General features: G+C 41.9%; 1 protein-coding gene across 2 annotated transcripts in view; it reads right to left on the reverse strand.

The window, feature by feature from the left end:
* Positions 1–23,478, reverse strand: part of CALD1 (caldesmon 1) — a 236,683-nt gene extending 213,205 nt beyond the window's left edge. Inside the window, exon 1 of one of the 2 annotated variants that reach the window (XM_033194671.1) lies at positions 23,458–23,478. The gene's annotated coding sequence lies outside the window, so the exon portion shown is untranslated. Of the gene's footprint in view, positions 1–21,933; positions 22,060–23,457 lie in introns of those variants that run through there. The other variant, XM_033194670.1, reaches the window with a different exon arrangement.
* Between the last annotated feature and the right edge of the window lie 2,358 nt (positions 23,479–25,836).

The following is a 25,836-nucleotide window of genomic DNA, read 5'->3' on the forward strand; positions in this document are numbered from 1 at the left end:
CTTCACGGCCTCGCCCCTTTCTGAACCCTCACTGGGCCTTTTAGCTTCATCTCACCTCACGTTGCTTCGTGCTCTTTCATCTCTCTGTTGCTCCCTCCTCTCTGTCTATAAACATGTCCAAGGGTTGGGGGGAAAATACCTTTGACTGACTCTTGTTTCTTTTAGCTCCACTCTTCTCTTTCCTTACTGTCAAATTTCTCCAAATGATTAGTTTATGAAGCAGCTCCTCCCTGTTCTTCGTCCATGACCTCACCTCTCGATCCACAGCCATTTTGTCTCCAGCCTCCCTTCCTCCCTCCCTGTGTGCCTGCCATGCTCCCTAACTCCTCTTGCTTCTCTCTTTGTCTTTGATGGCTCCTGACACGTGTCTAGCACAGCGTCCTATCTCTCTGGCCTCTTGGTGTTTCCTACTCGTGCTTTCTTTTCCCTAAATACGGGCATCCTTCCAGGTTCAGGCCTGATCTCTCTCCTAGAAACAAATACCTACTTCACAGGGCAGAAGTAAGAATTAAATGAAATAAAATGCCTATGAAGTTGCTTTGCGAACTAACTGCTCATTTACTCACACCCAATAAGCATTTATGAAGTCGCTTCTCTGTACCAAAACTTTTCTCAGTCCTGATGTATTAGGCCATTCTAACATTGCTAAAAATACCTGAGACTGGGCAATTTATAAAGAAAAGAGGAGGCCGGGTGCGGTGGTTCATGACTCCCAGCACTTTGGGAGGCTGAGGTGGGTGGATCACCTGAGGTCAGGAGTTTGAGACTAGCCTGGCCAACATGGTGAAACCACATCTCTACTAAAAGTACAAGAATTAGCTGGGTGTGTTGGCCTGTAGTCCCAGCTACATGTGAGGCTGAGGTGGGAGAATTGGTTGAACCCAGGAGGTGGAGGTTGCAGTGAGCCAAGATAGTGCTACTGCACTCCAGCGACAGAGTGAGACTCCCTCTCAAAAAAAAAAAAAAAGAAAAGAAAGAAAAGAAAAGAGGTTTAAGGGGCTCATGGTTCTACAGGCTTTATAGGAAGCATGGTACTGGCACCTGCCCAGCTTCTGGTGAAGCTTCAGGAAGCTTTCAGTCATGATGGAAGGCAAAGCAGGAGTAGGTGCTTCATATGGCGAAAATAGGAGCTAGCTAGAGAGAGAGAGAGAGAGAGAGAGAGAGGTTCCATACACTTTTAAACAGCCAGATATTGTGAGAACTCACTCACTCTCCTGAGGACAGCACCAAGAAGATGGTGCTAAATCATTCTTGAGAAATCCATCCCCATGATCCAATCACCTTTCAGGGCAGCACCAAGAAGATGATGCTAACTCATTCATGAGAAATCCATCCCCACGATCCAATCACCTTTGAAGACAGCACCAACAAGATGGTGCTAAACCATTCATGAGAAATCCATCCCCATGAACCAATCACCTCCTACCAGGCCCCACCTCCAATACTGCAGATTACAATTCAACATGAGATTTGGGTGGGGACAAATATTCAAACGAGATCACCTGGGAATACATTGATACTGCATAAGACACTGTACCTGCCCTTCTTGTAAAAGAGGCTCGCCTTTTGCTGGCAGATGTACATGGAATCGCATAAGTGCAGTAGAGCTGGGCAGGTTTTCCACAAAAATTCTGTGCAGTGGGGGTTATATCAGGCAACCAAGAAGGAAGAGGTAATTCCTATCTTATTAGGGTTTTTAAAACAATCTCATTTGTTCTCATGTTGTTAACAATTAGCTCTTGTGATAACAAATAAAATGCACATTTCTACCCTCAACTTTTCTTTCTTTTTTTTTTTTCCGAGATGGAGTCTTGCTCTGTCGTCCAGGCTGGAGTGTAGTGGTGCAATCTCAGCTCACTGCAACCTCTGTCCTCGGGTTTAAGCAATTATCCTGCCTAAAATAACTGGGATTACAGGCGTGCGCCACCACACCCAACTAATTTTTGTATTTTTAGTAGAGACGGGGTTTCACCATGTTGGCCAGGCTGCTCTCAAACTCCAGACCTCGTGATCCGCCCACCTTGGCCACCCAAAGTGCTGGGATCAGAGGCGTGAGCCATTGTGCCCGGCCTGAACTTTGTTTGCATTGTGAATTAATGCACTTGCTCAGACACCTTCAATATCATCTTACTACCAGTACAATAAAGTTGAGGCTTGGCTGAGCATTTTAGGGGAATCGATAATCGTCCCTCTGCTTGCCTTTCCTACAATTCCCTGCACAAACTTCTCTCTCCCTCTCTAATCTCCTTGGCACCGGCTCCACATCGTGTAGTGCACCTCCTGCCTCAGTGACTTCAGTCTTCGTGCTTCTCCCGCTTCACATTTGCCCACTCTGGCTCCAGACCTACATGAAAGCCGCCTCCAAAATCCCAGCACCCAGTTCACTCCCTTTCTCGGACAACTTGTAATCCAAGAAGTGAGGTCAGACTCTCATTTTCTCTTTATCATTTACTGACTTGATTTGATTTGATTGTATTTAAGTATATCCATCCTGTTTCCCTAACTAGATTAATTAATAACTAATTAATTAATAGTTGAGTGATAGCTAATGAATAACTAATTAATCAATGAATAATTGACAAATATTTCTTGAGTGCCTGTTATGTGTTACTCTACTAAGTCCTAGTGCCATTGTGGTGAACAAGGCAAACAGAATTTTTAAAAACCGAGTCTATATCATAAAATCATCAGCCATATATCATCCCTACCTATATTTCTCTTTTTTCTCCTTTCTCTACTCCCTTTCTGAACCAGAATTTAAAAATGCAAACAAAATATGAAGATACCTTGACAAAATTATTTATACTCAACTTGTACACAAACCCAGAACCAAATCTGAGAATGCAAGTTGGTGCCTGGGGAATGGTGAGTGTGGATTTGGGTTCAGGCCAGGAGCCCTGGAGTCTGGTTGTTTGTTGGTACCCTAATTAAGAGGTGCAGGTGTCTGGAAAGGGGAGCTAATGATACAGTCCTCCCACATGCCCAGGAATGCCAGGCATACCACACACAGAACTACCCTTGTATGGACTTTGGGGACACTTTGTTACATGTATCTTCTGGAACGCAGAGAAGTAATAGCCATAATAATAACAAACACCTAAGTATGGCTCAGGGTCGATTTAGAAACTAGAGTGCCAATTAGCTAATTTAAAGTGGGAAATACATTTTTTTTTTTTTTTTTGAGGTAGAGTCTCGCCTTGTCGCTCAGGCTGGAGTGCAGTGGCACGATCTCAGCTAACTGCAACCTCTGCCCCGCGGGTTCCAACAGTTCTGGTGCCTCAGCCTCCTGAATAGCTGAGATTACAGGTGCCTGCCACCACACCCAGCTAATTTTTGTATTTTTAATAGAGACAGGGTTTCACCATGTTGACCAGGCTGGTCTCGAACTCCTGACCTCATGATCTACACACCTTAGCCTCCCAAAGTGCTGGGATTATAGGCATGAGCCACCACGCCCGGCCAGTGGGAAATATATTCTGAGAGGGAAAAATCAGGTGGCCATTTATAATGAGTCTTCTGTCCAGTGGACAGCCCCTCTCAGGACACAGAGAAAGAGGAGTTAAGGAAAATTCTGACCGAGAGCCCAAGAGACTGGCAATCTGGATAGATGGCTCCAGCAATACGTGGTGGCTGATAAACTGCCCCTCTTTAGGGACATTTCTGTCTGAAAAACTAAACACCATTGCTCGAAGAACTTCTTCTCCCTAAAATAATACCAGAGGAATACTCATACCTTCTTGCTCAAGCTCTAAAACACTTGCCTTCTCTTTGCCAGGCATTTTCACTGCCTTCTTTCAAGTTATGGATCTCCTGTTTGTGTATTTGTTTAGTAGAATATTTCCTGGTGTTTTATAGGAATCTATCTCCTTAGTAAGACTATCTCTAAATCTCAAAATCACTTTGTTGAATAGTTAAAATCTGGGAAGTTTTTATTTAAGTAGACTATTTACAATATGTGACTCTAGATAGATGGACTGAGAGACTGATTAGATAGATAAATAGACAAATAAATAGATTAGATAGATGATAGATGGATAGATGATAGATAGATAGTAGATAGATAGATAGATAGATAGATAGATAGATAGATAGATATAGATAGTTAGAGATATGGTCCTAGATCTAGATCTAGATATAACTGAGCAAGTACTTATTTCTGTATCCCAGGCTCTGGCATAATATCACACAAAATGTTATGGGATGAATGAATTTTAGAGAATTTTAACTTCCTGATCTCATTTCCAAATTTGGGGGTTCCGCTTACTTTCAGAACCCTGTATGATTTGGATCTGTGTCCTGGCCCAAATCTCATGTCCAGTTGTAATCCCCAATGTTGGAGGTGGGGCCTGGTGGGAGGTGATTGGATCATGGGTGTGGATTTCCCCCTTGGTGCTCTTCTTGTGATAGTAAGTGAGTGCTCAAGAGATCTGTTTGTTTAAAAGTGTGTGGCATCTCCCTGCTCTGGCTCCCTCCTCCTCCAGCCATGTAAGATGCGGCTGCTTCCCCTTTGCCTTCCACTAGGATTGTAAGTTTCCTGAAACCTCCCCAGAAGCCAAGCAGATGTTAGCATCATGCTTCCTGTACAGCTTGTGGAACCATGAGCCAATTAAACCTCTTTTCTTTATAAATTACACAGTCTCAGGTATTTCTTTATAGTAATGTGAGAATGGGCTAATACAGAACCCTTAGCTAGGAGGGCTTTTAGCAACTCTCCCAATCCAGAACTCTAACACTTCTCCCCTCCCATGAAGAAAACCCATGCTCGAGACTGCCCAAGTTCAAAGAGACCACTCTACATTATCTAGGCACTAGAGCCTAGAGCCACAGAATACATCTATTTAGGGCCAGATGCTCTCTTTACCAGGCTGGAGTGGCAAGGAGAGCTGGGACTACACTCACTTAGGAGAGCGCCTGGCCATTTCTATTTTCTGCTTCCTCTTCATTTTGCTGGCTGGTGGGCTTTGGACCAGACTTCTTCCTCAATGGAGTGATACGATCCAAGATTCAACTGAAGATTCAACTGTAGTCCAACTAAGATCAGTTGGAAGATACCCTGCATTTGTAGGCCAAGGCTCCAGCCAATGGTGCTCCTTCGTCCAGTACTGGCCTCTGCACATATTTCTTCCCTTGGGAAATTCACAGACAAGTTTGCCTGATGGTAGGGAGCCAATTTGGGGGTTCCCAGGTCCGTTCTTGCTAAATACTACCCTTTTAAGATGGTTTATAAGCTGCAAAGACCTGATCGCTAATATTTAAAAAAAAATAATGATACAAACAATGGTAAACGTATATTGGCCCTTTTCATCCAACGGGTTGTGCCACCCATACTATCACCACTTTTCTTTTCTATATCCTCATGAAGTTCATTGGCAAATGTTACAATGTTCCCACTTATAGGAAGCAAAGACAGGTTTAGAACCTGACCTCAGGACACAGGAAGAGTTCTAACACAGAAAGAGTGCAGATTACAAGTTAAGCAACTGGCGTTAGTCATTTAATCTCTCTGAGTTTTAGTTTTCTCATTTGTAAAGTAGCTGCCTCACAAGAGTTGATATGAAGATCAAACAGATTAAGAAATGTGAACATGCTTTGTAAACTAAGAAGTACTTAGCTATGTTATCAGCACAAAACTGAGATAAACTGAGATAAAACCCAAGTAGCCTTCTGACTGCCAGTTTTATTTTTTTTTTAACTTTAAATTAATCGACTGCAAATTTTCTTTCTACGAGACCTTGAACCTCAGTAGATTATGGAGCAGTGGTTTCAGCAGCAGCCGCAGAACTTTTTCTGATACTTGTCATTCCAAAGAAATTGGTGAAATTCCACTGAGCGCAGAGAGGAAAACACTAAAGTTTTTTCTTAAATGTCAGAACAGGATATCATTTGGAAAACTGGGTTGGAGCAGGGGTTTGGGGGTAAGGAGAAGTAAAAATAAAACTTCAAGCAGAGTTAATTTTAGGTGGAACTGTGGAGGAGGTAAAATTTGTTTTCAGAATTCTGTTTTTCTCACTTCTTATGTCCCAAAGACCTATCTCTGACTGGTCACATGGTACCCACCTTTCTGGGCATCATTTGCCTAGCTCTCTCCTTTTCACCATTCGCTGTTAAAGCCTGACTATCCCGAGACCTGTTCTCTCAGTGACCTCCTCTAAACTAGAACAGCTAACTAAGCAGTACTGAGTTGCTAGTGCTCAACAATGTTTACTGTTTTGATCTGTCTGAAAAGACAGGGTACTATACTTGCTACCTATGTGCAGTTTACCTACATAATAATTCTGCACATATATCTCTAAACCTAAAACAAAAGTTGAAAAAGGAAGAAAGAAGAAAAAAATATGCATTCTGGAACTTTGTTCTTTTGTTTGGTTTTGTTTTATTATTTTTATAGCATCCTCTTGTCTTACTTCTCCCCACTGTAGGCAACCATCCTATTCTATTTCCTGTGCACCTTCTATATTGCACGTCTTCTTCCAAAGTTATAAGTACTGCTTCATATGCATACATCTTTAATTTATGTAAATGTATTGTTTTATATATCATCCTTATTTTTCTCTCTAAATTCTATGTTTTTCCGACCAAAAACAAAAACACAATGTGCCCAAATAGAATCTTTCAATTCTTTAAACTCGAGAGAGATACTATAATAGGAAAAACTTCAGTCAGTGTGCAAGTTGTGATAAAAAACATTTTGGAATCAAGGAACGGGGTCCTCTTAGCATCCTTCAATTTTCTCTCTCTCTTCTGCCTCTAATTTGTCACATATTCCAATACTATTACCTTGCTTAGGTCATCATCATTACTTATCTGATTTTATGCAATAAGCAGGTCTCCCCCGTCTACTCTGCCACTCCATCCCCAAACTCCACCCTCAATCCATTCTTCTGCAGCTAGAACTATGCAAGCAGAACTATGCAAGCAACTATGCTACCTCCCTACTGAAAACTCACGTTTGATTTCCTACCACACTCAGGATACAACCCTACAAGTCCCTCTGCAGTCTTGCCCTTCTGTTGCTCAGACTTCATCTCCTACTGCTTCTGTGCTCTCTCCCTTTGCTCCAGACCAGAGTAGCCTCTGGGTGTTCCCACAACACGCTGAGCACCTGGTGATCCAGCCCTCCATGCTCTTTCCTCTGCCCAGACTTTCCCCTGCACAGATATTCATAACTTCTTCCTGCATTTCCTTAGATCTCTGCTGAATGCCACCACATCAGTGAGACCTCATTGCCCTATGTGAAATGAGAACCATCCTGCCACATTCCTTATCGCCCACCCTGAGTTATTCCTCTTCTTGGCATTTATTGCTGCTTGACTTACTATATATTCAATTTGATTACTTGTTCATTGACTTTCCTCTGCCCTTCATGAGAATGGAAGCTCCTTGAGGGCTCATTCTTTGTCTGTTTTATTTGTTGCTTTATCCCCAGCACTAGTTCCTGGCACATGGTAGGTATATTAATGGATGAATGGTTCATGGATAACGGTTAGTCATCTACAAAGAACTTAAAAGGCCAGCCCTTAATAATTTAGCTCCCAGTCCTCTGTCCAGGGGCATCTTGGACATCCCTCCCAAATCTGCCTTTACCCCCGCACACACATGCGCACACTCACTCTCCACTCTAGCCAGATTAAACTGGTGTTCATTGTCCTGAATGTGCCTTGCTGCCTCTTGTTCTCAGGTTTTCACACATGCTGTTCTTTCTGCCTTGAGCACTGTTCCTCCGTATCTGTGTCCAGCTAGCTCCCCTCTGGCCTTCTTCTAGGTAACCTTTATGGCTGCCCAAGTCTGAGTTAAGAGCCCTCCTAGCCCCCACACAGTGAACTTCCAATGTAATTGTGCTCAGTCTCCTCTCTTGCAATCACCCTGTGACTTTTCATTCTCTACCTTGCACTTTGAGACTTTTGAAGACAGAGGTGGATCTGCTTTTTTCTTATGAACTCTGCAGTGCCCAGAAGAGAGAGCCTCAATAAATATTTGTGGAATGATTGGTCTCTTACTAGTATATTCTAGACTCTAGTTTGCTAGAGGGCATTGCTCTTAGGTTTAACTTGTTCTGAGTAGTTCTTTATAAATGTGATGGTCATGCATTTTGGGGCTGAAGTCTATATGGGGTCACAGGACACTAACTAGAAAGATCCACAAACTCTCCAAGGTGTTATTTTTACCTTTAGAAATAACCACAGGGGAATAAATGCCTAATCAGTGGACTGTAGGAATTTTTAAACAACCTTGATTTGGAGAATTGCCATGTACTATCATTTCCATCAGTGTAAAGGGGCCTAGGCTGGGAAGGAAGGGTACAGATGTAGGTGCTAAGCTGAGTGACAGGTGGCTGCCTAGATCCTCTGGGCTATTTGCAGTGTGTGTTCCCAGGAAGAGACTGTCAAACCCTGTGTACATGTAGTTCTCTCACGTGTTACTATGAGAATAGCAATAAGGGGAGTCTTCTTCCCAGCATCCCTTTGGGGAATAAAAAGTAAATGTTACTTAAAAAAATAAAACTATTTCACAAAGTAAAACAGACTTTGGAGTAAAGAAACAGCCAGCCAGAATTCCACAGGGAGCTGGCAACTGTTCCACATTTTAACCAATCCCATCTGCCTAATGGGTGGCAATTAGTAACTTCTCCACTGCTATGTTCTTGGAAACACACACATACACACACACACACACACACACACACACACACCCCAATGGGAGCTGCAGATATTTTAAAGAAAGGAGAGCTAACGTCACATGCTTATATCCCAAATGACCAGTTCACTTAAAGTTTAAATGTATATGAATTTTTCATTCATTTGCTATTAATATGATTAATATGGTTGATTATATGTGTTATAAATGTGTGTGCCTATATATTTGTAAATGAAATATACTAAAGTCAACAGGCAGTCATCCCAGTTCTAAAATGAGATGGTTCAACAAGAAAGTCCCTAAAGTATTTTCAGTTCTAACAATCTGTAAGTCTTGGAATTTTGACTTGAACTTTGCATCTTCTCACAGAGGCTTTAGGAAAGAAGCATAGAGTTGCACACAACAGGCTGAATCAGCCAGCATCACTCGGCATGTGGAATGTACCTGTAGAAAGTTTCTGGGTGGGCCCACGTAAACTATGTTTGCTATACTGAACAGAGTCTCTGTGCTCAACTGGTTACAAGTTTGACTCAAGGTATGAGCCTTGCATTGTCAAATAGATACTTGTGCAGAATCAACAGTACCTGTGTGAGTGAGCAAGCCATCCTCCTGTACAGCCATTCTGAAAGTGTTGTTGGACTCTATTTTTTTCTTTTTTTTTTTTTTTTTGAGATGGAGTCTAGCTTTGTCGCCCAGGTTGGAGTGCAGTGGCATGATCTCTGCTCACTGCAACCTCTGCCTCCCGGATTCAAGCAATTCTTCTGCCTCAGCCTCCCGAGTAGCTGCGATTACAGGCATGCACCACCACGCCTGGCTGATTTTTGCATTTTTAGTAGAGACAGGGTTTTACCATGTTGGCCAGGCTGGTCTTGAACTCCTGATCTCGTGATCCACCCACCTTGGCCTTCCAAAGTGCTGGGATTATAGGCATGAGCCACTGTGCCTGGTCTCCATATTTTTAAAATAGTCATACAGGAGACCATTTGAACTCTTGTAAGACAAACCCTGATAAGAACTCAGGCCTGGAAACTGCTAGAAGTCTCCAGGCTAATTACATGAGTAACCTTTGCAGTCTGTGGGATGAGTTCTTCTAGGAACACAGAGCTGCAAATCATAGGCATCAACGGATCTATCTATAGGCAGAACCAGGAGGATCTTTTTGAATACAGAAACATAGAGAATGGAAGTGGGAGGTGGAAGGAGAACAGTACTGTGCACTGCACAATCCAGGGGTCATCATTCACATTCTAGTCTACATAGGCCGTGCTCTCCAGAGAGAAGGGAGAGTAAAGTAAGTCCAGTTTTCATTCAATTGTACCATATAGAAAGCCAATATGGAGAATAATATTTATGCTTCGGGGGTTTATTTGATAGCCAATAACTAAACAACTAAGTGTCTTAGGTTGTTTTTTTTTTTTTTTTTTTTAAAAGGTCAAAGAAAAAAGCTTAAATTGACTCAAAATTTTCTGGCAAAGAAAGCGATTCATGCCAAGTTCTAATACCATATGTCTTAAAACAGCAAGAGCAAAACAGCTACTCTGAATGAAGCAAATCAGTGAAGTGCCTAGAAAAAAGAGTGTGAATGGCGGTTTTCAAGTTACACATAGTACTACTTTCATTCATTCTGCATATATTTATTCACTGACTACTAATTGTCAAACTGTGCTATCAGATGGCATTTAAAGTTCATATGGGCCCATGGAAAACTGCATATTTATATTCTTGAACTCTTGTTCTAAATGATCAGTTCACTTAAACTTAAAAGATATATGAATTAATGTTATTAATACACTATGAATCGAGTTACGAGTTTCAAGTCATAATAATATTCAGGAAGAAATAAAAACAAGTTGACCACTTCACTGGACACCAAGATCTTTGTCTAAGTGTCATGCAGGTCCTCAATGTGGGAACTTTAAAAGATAACAAAAGCATAATTTAGACTGAGCCTCCTGTCAGAAGTGAGAACTCCATATTATGTATAATACATAGTTTATTATAACATTAAGTTATATACTGTGAATTAAACTCAATATAGAGTTGATCTTTATTTAAACCAAACCTCTCACTTACTAACAGATCGTGATTACCCATGACCACTGTAGCTAAATGAATAATTTCTCCAAATATAATTTTAATCATAAGAATAGAATGCAGAGCCTCAAAATGAACCTATGAATACAGGAAAAAATGCCATATGATAGAGGTAGTATTTTATTTTTTAATTTTTTAATTTTTTTAAATTAAAAAAAATTTTTTTGAGAAGTCTCAGTCTTGTCCCCCAGACTGGAGTGCAATGGCATGATTTCAGCTCACTACAACCTCTGCCTCCCGGGTTCAAGCAATTCTCCTACCTCATGTCTGTAATCCCAGCACTTTGGGAGGCCAAGGCAGGTGGATCACCTGAGGTCAGGAGTTCAAGATGAGTCTGGCCAACATAGTGAAACCTGTCTCTACTAAAAATACACAAATTAGCCAGGCATGGTGGTAGAGGTAGTATTTTAGGTAAGAGATGTCTTTTGGATGTCTATTCAATAATTTGTTGGTATTATTAGTTATCCATTTGGACAAAGATAATGTTAGATCCCTACCTCACATCATCCACCAGTCGTTTCCAGATAGATTAAATATATGAGCATAAAAAGTAAAACTATAAAAGAATCAGAGGCCATACAGGAAAATGTTTTACTTTGGGTGGGAAAGATTATCTTAAACAAGACTCAGAAGGCAAACAACACAAAGGAAAAGACCGATAAATATGACTAGAAAGACAACTTCTACACTGTGAAAAATAACACAAGTAAAATGTAAAGACAAGAGACAGAGTAAGGATAAAATATTTACATATTGATCACAAACAAAAGCTGAGTGCCAGTTACGGCTGTGCAGGCTGTGTACTGTACACCACCGGGGGGAGCCATTCAAGTAGACTACAATGTGAGTTGTGTCCTGAAGGAAATCCATAATCTATAAATCACTCCTCTATCAATAAGAAAAAACATAAGTCACCCAATAGAAAAATGGGCAAAGAATATGGAAAATGGATTCATAAAGGAGTAAAACCAAATAATAGTAGGCATACACAAAAATGTTCAATCTTACTTGTAATCAATGAAAAGCAAATTGAAACAATAATGAAGCATATTTTCACCACACAAGTAATAAAAAAATACATAAATACAAACAAAGAAATACAATTCCAGAGAAGCAACATTTGAAATATGTTGCATGGTGGCTCGCGCTTGTAATCCCAGCACTTTGGGAGGCTGAGGCAGGCAGATCACTTGAGGTCAGGTGTTCGAGACCAGCCTGGCCAACATGGTGAAACCCCGTCTCTACAAAAAATACAAAAATTAGCTGAGAGTGTTGATGGGTGTCTGTAAGCCCAGCTACTCAGAAGTCTGAGGCAGGAGAATCGCTTGAACCTGGGAGGCAGACGTTACAGTAAGCCCAGAATGGGCCACTTTACTCCAGCCTGGGTGACAGAGTAAGACTTCATCTAAAAATAATAATAATAAAATAAAGTAAAATATGTAATAGTGTTGAGTAGAGTATGGTAAAATGGTATTCTCTTGCATTACTAGGTGAGGTATAAATTTGACAATACCGATTTAAAATAAAAATTCATCTACCCTATTGTCTAACAATTTTACTTTTCTTGATCTTCTCTAAAGAAACCTTCACACACACACATATAAGCTATACATTGTATTTATACAATTGTTTATAATCGTATCCATTGGAAGCAGCTTATATGTCCATAGTTAGCATTTAGTAGTTGAGTAGAATGAGATTTATATGTGGTGAAATGAAAGATCTCCACTCTAGACTATTGAGTGAAAAAAAAGTAATTTTCCTAATGATATATGTGGTATTATTCCGGTTACATAAAACACACATGAAGCAATATCATACATGTATTTTTTTGTATGTCAAACAGTTCTTCCAGGACTACACATTTGTTAACAGAGGTACCTCTGGGAGCCAAAAGGGATTATACATGGATATCAGCAGTGGGTTTTAGGTTTACTTTTAATGTTTGGTTGAAAATTAGAGCATGTGTATTATTTTATAGACATTTTCTTTTCAACTTACACTTCTGGGCTTGTACCTTGAGACAATGGTGGTATTAAAAAGTCATGAAGAAGACATGATACAGAATTTTAAAAATGACACTATCAATTTATAAGCGACAGTGGCCAGTGCTAACATTTATAATACACACTTAGGTTTACCTAAAGAAGATAGTCTTACTCATCATTTTCTCTTCTCCCTTCTCTTTATAGTCTCTCCTTTCCACATCTCAGGCCCTAGCTCAGGAACCTACCCCCTAGTCACCTAGGCTTTCTCTCTCTCACTCTGCTATAATTTCCTCATGCAGGATTCAAGGCTGGTTTCATCCCATGACAAGAAGATTGTTATCTAGATGGACAGGCTGGGACTTCATCTCTTCCCACAGAAGTTAAGTGTTCAGCAAATATGGTCAGGTGCTGCCTATGGAGATGTCCCCAGCCTCCTGCCGGAGGAAAGGGACTGGAAGTTAGAATCCAACTGAGAGGGTTGAATCAGATGCTTGCTTCAAGTCAATGCAGCTAGGGGAGCTTGCAAAGCCAGAGTTTGCAACAGAGTGGGCAAATACTCAGAAAAAAATACACATTTCTGGAGTCAGAGCAGGCCAGGGAGGGACCAACAGGCATCTGGGAATCAGAAGCATTAAATTATAGACAATAGATACAAGACAATCTGTAGTCAAGGACTGGCGCTACAAGGCAGGAGAATAAAGAGCATGAAGGAGAAAGGGCAGCAAGAATGGGGAAGAGGCCCCACTGTTGTTCTGTGTGCACCTCTGCAGAAAGACTTTGTCATAGTCTTTGCAAGGCAGGAGCCACCCTCAGGGCAGTTGGCCTAGACCAATGCTTCTTACCTGGTGTGCTTTAAGAAAACTAGCAATGCCTAGGCTGCATCCCAGTCTAATTAAACTAACATTTCCTAGGTAGAGCCGGATGTCAGTATTTTTCAAAACTCCCCAAGTGATTCTCCAGGACACAGATGCATTGCCCTGGCCTTACAAATTTAGAGTTGGTGATTGGTGGCACCTGGCAGAAGTGAGGCATACACAGGGTGGAGAATCCTGGGAATCCACTCCCTCAGAACAATTTCATCTCATTATTTTTTTTAGTAAATGAGATGATGCACCCATTTATTTTCCATCAAAATTAAGATGGCTGCTCTCATTATTTGCTCATATGAGAGCTTAGGCCCAAGGTTTATCAAGTCATCACAATTTCTGGATCCTTCGTTTCAGTTCTCTTTTCAGAGCTGAGTCTTGTCTTTTTTCTCCAGACAGGCTCCACTCCACCCCACCAAGGCCCAGCAGACTTTGCAGTATGGACCCAATATAGCATTCCATTAACTATATTCTGTCTGAAAATAATACATTCAACACTGAAAAGTGTGAAAAGTTTTTTTTTTTTTCCTTTATTTATTTCTTTCTTTTTTTTTTATAGAGTCTTGTTCTGTTGCACAGGCTGGAGTGCAGTGCTGCCATATTGGCTCACTGAAACTTCCACCTCCCAGGTTCAAGTGCTTCTCCTACCTCAGCCTCCCAAGTAGCTGGGATTATAGGCACCTGCCACCACACTACCACTTCTGGCTAATTTTTGTATTTTTTAGTAGAGATGGGGTTTCACCATGTTGGCCAGGCTGGTCTTGAACTCCTTACCTCCAGTGATCTGTCCGCTGCGGCCTCCTAAAGTGCTGGGATTACAGGCATGAGCCACTGCGCCCAGCCTGAAAAGTGTATTTTTGATAATCGGTGCAAAGACTGGATTTATATTCTGATCTGACATAAATCAGGCTCGAAATTTATTGGCAGAAATAGAAGTTGCATAATTACTCGGCTGTGGTTATGCATTCTTGACACATTTATCTCTCTGAGCCTGAACTCTGTACATGCATGGACACATATGAAATTCCCCACTCATGATGCCTATTTTCTGGCATTTGGAAATAGATTTATGAAGGTATCACTGTGTAATATATAGTTTCACTTTTATAATTTGGATGGTTTAGGGTAGTGATGAGAAGAAGCTAAACTTCTGTGTGCTAAAATCATAACTTATTCCTTTGAGAATATGAGACTGGATGTATAAATGCAAACACAAAATGAAAAATAATTAATTTGGAAATTATTTGACTGGTTATTTTGACTAGCAAATTTCTTTGGCATCAGGCTGAAAGCTTCCTTTTCTGACAGGCTCAATACTCTCTACTTAGCCTATATGAAATAAGCATTGTATCCAAGTTGCACACCCAAGATGATTCATCATGCTTTTGAAAGCTATTCCATTAAGCTCTCAGGTCTGATCTTCCTGATTCTTCTGCCATTTGAAGATCCTTATTAACTTTCTCCTGGAAATCTTCTCCCAGTATGTCTTGAGCTAAAATACTGCATGAATGACATTTCTGAAAATAAACTATGCCTTGGGTGAGGAATCAAAGGACTCAAGAGTACAGATGATGAACTTTTTTTTTTTCTTTTTTGAAATGGGTATCACTCTGTCACCCGGGCTGGAGTGCAGTGGCACGATCTTGGCTCACTGCAACCTCCGTCTCCTGGCTCAAGTGATCATCCCATCTCAGCCTCCCAAATAGCTGGAACCACAGGAGCACACCATCATACCCGCCTAATTTTTTGTATTTTTGGTAGAGACAGGGTTTCGCCATGTTGCCCAGGCTTCTCTTGAACTCCTGAGCTCAAGGGATTCATTGCCTCGGCCTCCTGAAGTGCTGGGACTACAGCTGTGAGCCACCATGCCCAGCCCTAGATGATAAACTTATATAATGGTTTTCTCTACCAATAATAAAGACTTTGAAGAGAAAGAAGAATCTGTGGGTTGAATGTACAATTAAAAAGCTGGTAAAGAGAAGTGACATTTATAAGACAAAGCCATGGTTTATGTACTGGGATGAATGATATATTCTTGGTGAGGGAAGGATATTTGACCAGAATCTGGGTGACCCAACTGAAAAACTTTAAGTAAAGGAAGAAAGAAGGACAATCACCTTAATAAACCTATGAATGTGGTTCCTATGGAAGACAACAAGTGTAAGATGAGAATATGAATAAGAGTAGGGGATATGCCTGGGGATTTGCACCCCCAAAATATTGGAAAGCAGAGAGGAGATGGAAATAATAGTAATAGCCTCAAAACCATTATACTAATAATAGCTGTCATTGATTGAGTACTTACTATCTGTATATCTCTTTTCATCTTAGAAACAACCTTACAAAGTAGGTACTGTTGTTACTTCCATTTCACAGATGGAGAAAAATGAGGCTTATGGAAGTTAAATAACTTGCACAAGGACATGTACAGCTGGTAGGTAGAAAAATAAGGATTTGGAGGCCGGGCGCGGTGGCTCAAGCCTGTAATCCCAGCACTTTGGGAGGCCGAAACAGGTGGATCACGAGGTCAGGAGATCGAGACCATCCTGGCTAACACGGTGAAACCCCGTCTCTACTAAAACCTACAAAAAACTAGCCGGGCGAGGTGGTGGCACCTGTAGTCCCCGCTACTCGGGAGGCTGAGGCAGGAGAATGGTGTGAACCCGGAAGGTGGAGCCTGCAGTGAGCTGAGATCCGGCCACAGCACTCCAGCCTGGGTGACAGAGCGAGACTCCGTCTCAAAAAAAAAAAAAAAAAAAAAAAAAAAAGAAATGTGAAAAAAAAAATAAGGATTTGGACATGGGCAATCTAGTCCAGAGGTCACTATATCATACCGTCTCAGTGTGCATTGTGAATGAACCAAGTTGAGGTTATATCATAGTGTGATTTTTTTGAGACATGGTCGGAAGGGGCCTCAGATTAAAATACAGTGATGGAGAAGCATGCCATATTCCCAAGTGATAGGCTGTAATAAGGGGAGACTGAATGGTATGATATATCAATAAGATATTCACTTGAGTAACCCAAAAACAGAAACACTGTGGAGGAGTGAGTCCGAAAAAAATATAAGTGACCTGCTCTGGAACTTTAGTATAGGCCATCTGGTCAGAAGGAGAAAATTAATCATGCATTTTAGACAGATAAAAAAATATATAGAAGTAATATATAGAATTGGTAATTGAATATATATTTTATACAGTGGTGATGAGAAACTTCAACTATCGGATATTTGCTAGAGAGTTTGGTGGACATGCTCTTGACTTTTCAGAAGAAAGTGAAAGTCGATCTTTTTTTCTGTTAATAGCTAGGAATGGAAAGGATAAATATAGTCAAACATGTGCCTCAGCTTTTGAGATGGCAGGATTTTTAAGTCTGTAGAAGATAGGTATGGTTCTCCCAAGAGAAGGTACCTGGAAAGGGCTCAAATACAGTTCTAGCTGTAATCGGTAATACACGGTTCTGCTAGGAAAGAAACATGGGTCTTGGGACGCTATAAGGAGAACGTGCCACTTATAAAGTTGTGACCTCGCCAACTCCAGACCCACGCTCCTGTATTCCACTGAGGCTGGGACTCTGCACAGCACCTTTCTGCTTGGCCAGCTGACACCGTTAGGCTCCGCCAGTAGGGGGCACCAGAGAGAGAGAGAGAGACCACAAGCCTGGATGAAGGAACGGGGGTTCCCTGCTCCTGTTGGCAAACAGGTTTTCAGGTCACCCCAGCAATGGCAGTGCCTTCCTGAAGCAGCAACTAAATCTAGTTTGCAAGGTTTGTTTATTTGTTTGTTTTAACTCTTGCCATATCAACCTTCCAACTTGTCCCCCAAGACAGTTGGTCTGTGTCTTGGAAATCTGGGTGTCATGAGGCCACTCTTTCAAGTTCAGAGACACCAACACCAGCCCAGCAGCTCTCTGGGAGCCCTCCCTGACGTTTCTCTGTTTCCCTTATAGAAGGTTCCTGTTTACTGGGAACTGCATTCCCTAAAGTGATTTGAGAGCCAGCTCTTTCTGTGAGAGTAAGAACCTCTTTTGTGTATCCCTGAGAAACCTATGTCAGTTCTTTAAATTAAATTACGGAAATATAGTCCACCCTTCCTTGGCATCACTGAACCTTACTGCTGTTTTCTGGAACTTTGAAAAACTCCCTGTAATTTGGCAAAACAGAATTCCTTCATGGTGTTAGAATGAGCACCTGGGTCCCTGGCTCCAGGTGCATCTTGACGTTACACATCAAGCATCCTCTGAGGTGGAATCATTCCACATCCACACCTTACCTCACTCTTCTGGTCTTGGTTTATTTATTTACTTTTTTTCTTTTTGAGATGGAGTTTTGCTCTTTTTGTCCAGGCTGGAGTACAATGGTGCAATCTTGGCTCATTGCAACTTCCTTGGTTCAAGCGATTCTCCTGTCTCAGCCTCCCAAGTAGTTGGGATTACAGGCGTGCATCATCATGCCCAGCTAATTTTGTATTTTAGTAGAGATGGAGTTTCACCATGTTGGCCAGGCTGGTCTTGAACTCCTGACCTCAAGTGATCTGCCCACCTCTGCCTCCCAAAATACTGGGATTATAGGTGCGAGCCACCACGCCCAGCCCTTGGCCTTGCTTCTTAAAGACCCAGTCCTTGCTCTGCATCCTTGAGTCACTTCTTCTATCTTTGGTTCCAGGGCTGAGAGGTATTCCTTTGTATTTGTGAAGACAAACAAGTAAGTCCCTTTCCTCTTTTCATTTATTGGGCCTCTTTAGACTAATCTCCAGTTCTTGAAACATTATTTCTCACTAGATTCCTCTTTCCAAAAAGTCCAAACTGGGATGTCTTATTCCATTTGAGCTGCCACAACAAAATACTATAAACTGGGTGGCTTATAAATTATGAAAATTTATTTCTCACAGCTCCCGAGGTCGGGAAGTCCAAACTCAGGGCAGATTCAGGGTCTGGTGAGGATCTGCTTTCTGCCTATAGACAGTGCCTTCTTGCTGTGTCCTCACATGTTGAAAGGGGTGGGGGTCTCCCTCTAGCCTTTTTGATGAGGGCATTAATCCCATTCATGAGGACTGCCCTGATGACCTAATCACCTCCCAAAGGCAGGACCTCATAATACCGTTACCTTGAGGGCTAGGGTTTCAACATGAATTTTGGAGGAGAAACAAACGTTCAGACCATAGCATTTCACCCCTGCCTGTACCCAAATTCATGTCTTTTTTTGGGGGTGGGGGAGGTGGATGGAGTTTCACTCTTGTTGCACAGGCTGGACTACAATGGCACAATCTTGGCTCATTGCAACCTCTACCTTCCAGGTTCAAGCGATTCTCCTGCCTCTGCCTCCTCAGTAGCTGGGATTACAGGTGCCTGCCACCACGCCCAGCTAATTTTTTGTATTTTTAGTAGAGACAGGGCTTCATCATGTTGACCAGGCTGGTCTCAAACTCCTGACCTCAGGTGATCCACCCACCTTGGCCTCCCAAAGTGCTGGGATTACAGGCATGAGCCAGTGCACTCAGCCTCATGTCCTTCTTGCATGCGAATATATTCAATTCATCCCAAGAGCCTGAAGTTTTAACTCAGTCCAGCATCAATTTAAAAGTCCGAAGTCCAGGGTCTCATCTAAATGTCATCCAAATTAGATATGCATGAGACCCGAGGTACTATCCATCCTGAGCTGTGAGCCTCTGAAATTAAACACGTTAAGTGCTTTCAAAATAAAATGATGGGACAGGCATAGGCTAGATATTCCCATTCCAAGATAGAGAAATAGTAAAGAAAGAAGTGGCAAATTCTGAACAAGTCCAAAATCTTAATGCTCAAGCATAATCTTTTCAGTTCAGTGTTCTGCTGTCTAGGTGCTGGGGCAGAGGTCCTGCCTTGCACACCCACTGGGATGGCAGTCCTACCTCTGCAGTTTTGCCTGCCTTCATGGCCTTGGACAGCTCTGATAACACAGATTTTCCAGGTGTAGCCTATGGCACAGCTCTCTCGGTTTGGAATTGAGTGCCTGCAGTTCTCCCAGATGGGAATCACATGCTAGGGGCTCTCCTGGTCTGTGGTCTCAGGGGTGGCCCCACTCCCATGGTTCCACTGGGTATTGCCTTAGTGGGGACTCTCTATGGTGGCCCCACCTTTGTGGCGTTTGTCTGCCTGGGCCTATGACTTTCCAGGGCATTCTCTGAAATCCAGTTAGAGGCAGCCGTGCCCCCATAGCTTTGCTGGGTGCAGACCATGCTGCACTGGAGCCACCTGAGCTGGCCCTGGGGCAGCCAAGGGGCACAGTCTTGGAGTGCAGGGAGTGGAGCCCCTGATATAAGGCTGCTCTGGACAGTGATGGCCTTCCTTTGATATTGTTCTGCACTCCAGGACCTATGATGGGAAGGGCAGCCCCAGTGATCTCCAAAATGCTTTCTGAGTCGTTCTTAATCCATTGTCTCAAACAATGGGTCCTGGATTTCATTTAAATTAAATTACAGAAATATATAGTCCACCCTTCCTTGGCATCACGAATCTTACTGCTGTTTTCTGGAACTTTGAACAACTCCCTCTAGGGTTGGTAAAACAGAATTCTTTCACATTGTTAGAATGAGCACCTGGGTTCCTGGCTCCATATGCATCTTGACCTTAGTATGAAACATCCTCTGAGGCTGGATCATTCCACATCTGCCCTTTACCTCACTCTTATGGCTTTCTTTCTCAAAGACCTATTCCTTGTTCTGCATCCTGAGTCACTTCTTCTATCTTTGGTTCCAGGGCTGAGATGATAAATGTCTCAATTATCTTGATGAATAGCACCTGGTTTCCATTGAGATGACAATCTATACCAACCTTCTTATAAAATAATCATTTGGCTGAATGCTTGTTCTCTTCCACACAAATTTTCTCATATTTTTTCAATGTGAATAGACTAAGAATCTTCTAAAATTTTAAGCTCTGCATTCCTTTTAATTAACAATTCCATCTTTAAATCATTTCTCTCTTCTTGCATTTTACTATGAGCAATCAAGAGAAACCAGGCTACACTTTCACCACTTTGCTTAGAAATAGTTTCAGCTAAATATTTAATTTCATCACTCACAAGTTCTACCTTCCACAAAACACTAGAACAAGAACACAAAGCAGCCAAATTCTTTGCCACTTTAAAAATAGAATTGCCTTTTCTCCCATTTTCAATAACATATTTCTCATTTCCATCTGAATGGCCTCATCAGAATAACCTTTACCGTTCATATTTCTACTAACATTTTCTGTTCATGACCACTTAGGTATTCTCTAAAAAGACTGAGGTTTTCTCTACAGCTCTTCTTTTCTCTTTCTGGGCCCTCAGCAATATTACCCTTAATGGTTAGTTCACTACAATATAGGCTTTTTCTAGCATGCACCTCAAAACTCTTCCAGCCTCTATTCATTATCCAGTTCCAAAGCTACTTCCACATTTTAAGTATTTAATACAGCAGCACCCCCACTTTGCAGTACTAGTTTTTTGTCTTAGACTGTTTGGACTGCCAGAACAAAGTACCATAAACCAGGTGGCTTATAAACAGCAAAAATGTATTTCTTACAACTCTGGAAGCTAGCAAGCCAAGATCAAGGCAGATTTGGTGTTTGGTGCAGGTCTGCTTTCTGGATTATAGACAGTGCCTTCTTGCGGTGTCCTCACAGAGTGAAGGGGACAAAGAATCTCTCTTCAGCCCGTTCCTGTTCATGAGGGAATGGGCCCTTACGATTTAGTCACCTCCCAAAGGCATCATCTTCTAATTTATCATCTTAGAGTTAGGATTTCAACACATGAATTTTGGGAGAGACACAAACTTTCAGACTGCAGCATGGGAGAGCATTCAAATGAGAGAGTCCAAGCTTTGACTCCTGAAGGCACCATTTCTGGAGATTCCAGTTAAGCTCTTCCTACTACCTTCCCCATAGGTTCTCTTTAGTCATCATGAACTAATAGCAGTGGCTTCATCAACCCACACAACCATGGTAGATAACACCATACATCACAAATTGAGAAATAAATACCACTATCACCACAACAAATGGGTCTCCAAAATCTTCCAGAACTCTTGGATGCTGAGCAAAAAGAACAGGAATTGCTTATCTGTTAAGGCCACATCACACCATGTATTATAAAGAACAACTGGGAGATGAAAGGCACAACTTCTGGGACATTAAAAGAAGATGAAGTATATTTTAAGTTGCTATTTCTAAAGTATAGCAAAATGACACTTCCTCCCCAACTTTTATTAATGTAGCCAGGGAAAATTTATCAGAGAAGATAGGTCCACGAGGTGAGAGCTGAAAGGCAATTGCCCCTTGGAATTTAAGTTAAATGCACCTCTCTAGCAGATGTTTTGATTTAAAATAGTTACCTTTTGTTCAGCTTAACTCTCAGCTCCCAAATCTTTCTGCTTTCAATTCTTCAAGGAAGGCACCCCTGAATACAATGCGAGGGAGGGAGTTTAATCCAGAATTCTTGAAAACAGCTTGATATTTTCAACTAAATCCAGTAGCGGAATGCAGGCTTAACTGGCCCCACCCAATTTCTCCCACCCAGATATTTTTCCTTTTTGTCCAGCAAAGTTTCTTCTGGTTCCAAAGAAAGAAAAAGGAAGGAAAAGAAAAATGTTTGCTTAAACCATTAAACTCTAAACTACTAAACTAATTCTGACCAAATTTAAGATGCCTGATACTGAATTAGGATGGAGAAAATAAGAAAAATTTTTAAATGGAGTTTTAATTTTATCTTCTCTGGTAAGAACACTTAGGTTATAGGTTACTACTGTACAGTATAAGTGACTTTGGATGCATTTATTTTATTAATTAAACACACGCTTATTGTGTGCCTATAAGGTGCAAGGTACTGTGCTAAAATCCATGTGGAGGTACAAAGTGAAATCTACCCTAAATATTGCTTGGTGGAGCTTATAAATCAGTAGAAAAGATTAGGTAAATATGATTAGAGAAATGTGAACACAGATTACTATGATATGTGGCACAATTAAATACATGCCAGAAAGACATGGAAGTAAAGTTCTATGGGAGTCCAGAGAAAGGGGGGCCACTTCTTTTCTCCAGGAAAGGCTTCCTGGAGGAAGAGGCGTTTCAGCTGCCCTTTCTTTTTTTTTTTCCACCCAGGCTGGAGTGCAGTGGCCGGACCTCAGCTCACTGCAAGCTCCGCCTCCCGGGTTTACGCCATTCTCCTGCCTCAGCCTCCCGAGTAGCTGGGACTACAGGCGCCCACCACCTCGCCCGGCTAGTTTTTTTGTGTTTTTTTTTTAGTAGAGACGGGGTTTCACCGTGTTAGCCAGGATGATCTCGATCTCCTGACCTCGTGATCTGCCTGTCTCGGCCTCCCAAAGTGCTGGGATTACAGGATTGAGCCACCGCGCGGCTCAGCTGCCCTTTCAAGAGAAAAGAGAGAAAAACCTTCCAAGCCTCCTTAAGGAAGAGCACACACAAAGGGTGTAGCCAAGGAAAGGATGAGGCTCCTTTAGGGAATGACTTGCAGTACTTATCACAGTAACCAAGCCAACTCTGCCAATGTTTGGTGAAGAATATTGCTCTAGTAAACTTACTCTAATTAGCTTACTTTGATTTTGCTTGGTTTCTGGAGGAATTCAGGTAACGTCTACATAAGTGATGTTACCTCCTCTGCTTTCAATATGTCCAACATTTAATACATAAAATTATTAAATCTTCCTCTCTCTCTCTCATTCTTTCTCCCCATCCCTCTCTCCCTCTTCCACTTCTCTTTCAATGTGTGTGTGTGCACACACATACACACACACACACATACACACACACACAACTTCCTGATAGCAAGGAATAAAATAAATACTTAAAACCAGCTTTAAAGAGGCAAGACTTCTGATTTTCTTCATTAAATAACCAACCTGCATTTTCAAGCTGCACAGTAAATCCCATCAGCGACATCTGGAGTTAGGCCCCAGTCTTGCTTCCTGGGAACAAAGTCAAAAGATTTCAGGCCTGACAGCAGGCTCAAATATTTCCTCAGCCACTTTACCTCCCCTAGAAAAGCGACAGTTCGGTGTAATACCACCCATTGTCTGCTTTAATAAAAATCTCTCTCATTACTACAGGCTGCTGCTAGAGAAGGTTTGCCATTGGCCAAGGGCTTAACCTTGAGGCCCTGTTCTTGCATCTTCTCTCCTCGGTCTTCCCCTTGACCATAGCTGCTGCAGGAAAAGAGGGGTCTGCTGTCATCCAGACCTTAACACAGCTGGTTTATTTTTAAAATGATCGCAAACAACTGATCTGATTGGCTATTTTTCATTGAATGTATCAGCGGACTTCAGTGAGGAAATTAACCAACTGCTTGTGGATCATACTAAAATAGACCTCAACTTTATGCATGTGAATTCGTCTGCCCCTGGGAACGAGTAATTTCTGCTATGTGATTATGCAAATAAACTAGATTTAAGTCTTATATCTGTGAGAAACTCCACAAGTAAAGTTATGCAAATTTCAAAAGGTGAATTCAACAAAAAGTGGACAGAAATTAGACTATAGACACTGTCACAGATTATGTTAGGATACAGGTATTTTAACAACCGGCAACACTTTTCTGATTGATTCCAAGCTAATACTATCCAGCACATGCTGCTTATTTCTTGTTCATTGACAAAATGCTAAATTGAGTCATTGCACAGAGGACATCTCCACTTTGAAAGAGATGGCCGACAAAACAGCAAGATCACTTTAGCAGGCATCAGAGGAAAGAAGTTAAGTATTTGCTGAGCTCTCAGAGAAGGAAATGAACTCCAATTCCCACCCCCCACCCCTTAGATTTGCGCAGGATTGTGAAGAACTGAAAAACTTCAAAGTATAACAAAACTGAGGCTCAATTTTAGAAATATAAAGCATTTGGAGTAACTAATTTGGCCAAATATTTATGTTTTGGTGCATAGTTGAACTGCTTATCAGACCTTCAGGAATTCTTTGTTTTTCATTTTTGTGCTTTTATTTCCTCTCCTATCTTCTCCTCCCCTCAATCGAAGCAAAACACCCTTTGGCAATGAAAGCTGAAGATGCTTCTTCATGGAAGAACCAAGCCAGGGCCAAGGAGGCTGATCCCCAAGTTTCTGCCAACTGCACTCAAAGCAGTCATCTTCCCTCCCACCAGCTCTCTTCTGAGAAGTGCTGGGAAATGTGGAAATCCCTAAGGCCTCCCCAGGAAAGAAACAAAAATCTTTTCCTATGAGTATAAAAACCCTTCTTGAGAGATCTTAGATTGACTTTAAAAGGCTGCTGTAAAGGGCTGGCTTTTGTGTCTTTACAAACTGGGCAGAGAGGTAGGCAGGGAGGGTTCCCAGGAGCCTCCAGATCTGGTGGACCCTCTCTTTCCACTATCAATACCCACCAGCCTTCCCTGCCACCTCCCACAATCTCTCTGCAGTCCTAACCTTAAAGAAACAGAACACTGCTCAGGGGGATGATGCTCATTTATAAAAAAGAAGGGTAGGTGTTAGTTACACTGCTAACTTTCAGTGGAGACAGGGCAAAGGGAAGGCACTTGGACAGTCTTTGTGGGAAATTATGCTGAGATGTTCTATACTAGTAAGAAGGGCAGAGGAACCGCTGTTTCTCCGTTAATCTCCAGGCTGACCTCTGCTCTAAGGGCTGCCCACAGTGACAAGTTCTGCATTTCCTATTAGTTTCTTCACCTTCCAGCCCTGGGGGCTGCTGAACCACACCAGAGATCCCAGGTGGGCCCCAACCCGCCCCTGCCAGCAGAACTCTACTGCTTCCAGGCTTCAAAGCCCACAGGGCTTCTTCGAGCACATTCCAAGACATTCCACAGCTGGGAGGCTGGGAGCCTGGAATGTCTGGAGCCCACAGAGGGAAGGTGTCCCAGCATGCTCCCCCATCCCAACCACATTTCCCCAAAGATGTCAAAGCATTCTCCAAGGGTGATCTCATTTACTAATAGACATTTATTTCCATTTTCATCCTTACTGTTAGGAATGGCCTTCTTTTGCATGAATGTCATTTTGAGTTTTTTCACATAGCCTATCTCATGGTAAGAATATCACCTTGGGAACCAAGAACCCAGTTACTACTCAACTACCAATTAGATATCACTTAAGCCCTTTTCCAGTGCACAGACCTTTGAAATTTAACAATGAAGCAGCAAGGAAATGACTGTTCCAGTTCCACCCATTGAAAGAGAAAAATGTAATATGGGGCCAAGACATATGTCACAAATATGTGGGTGTTTGTGTGTGTGTGTGTGTGTGTGTGCATCAATACCT

Source organism: Trachypithecus francoisi, unplaced genomic scaffold, assembly GCF_009764315.1.
Source record: "Trachypithecus francoisi isolate TF-2019V2 unplaced genomic scaffold, Tfra_2.0 Lachesis_group4, whole genome shotgun sequence".
Taxonomy (NCBI): Eukaryota; Metazoa; Chordata; class Mammalia; order Primates; family Cercopithecidae; genus Trachypithecus; species Trachypithecus francoisi.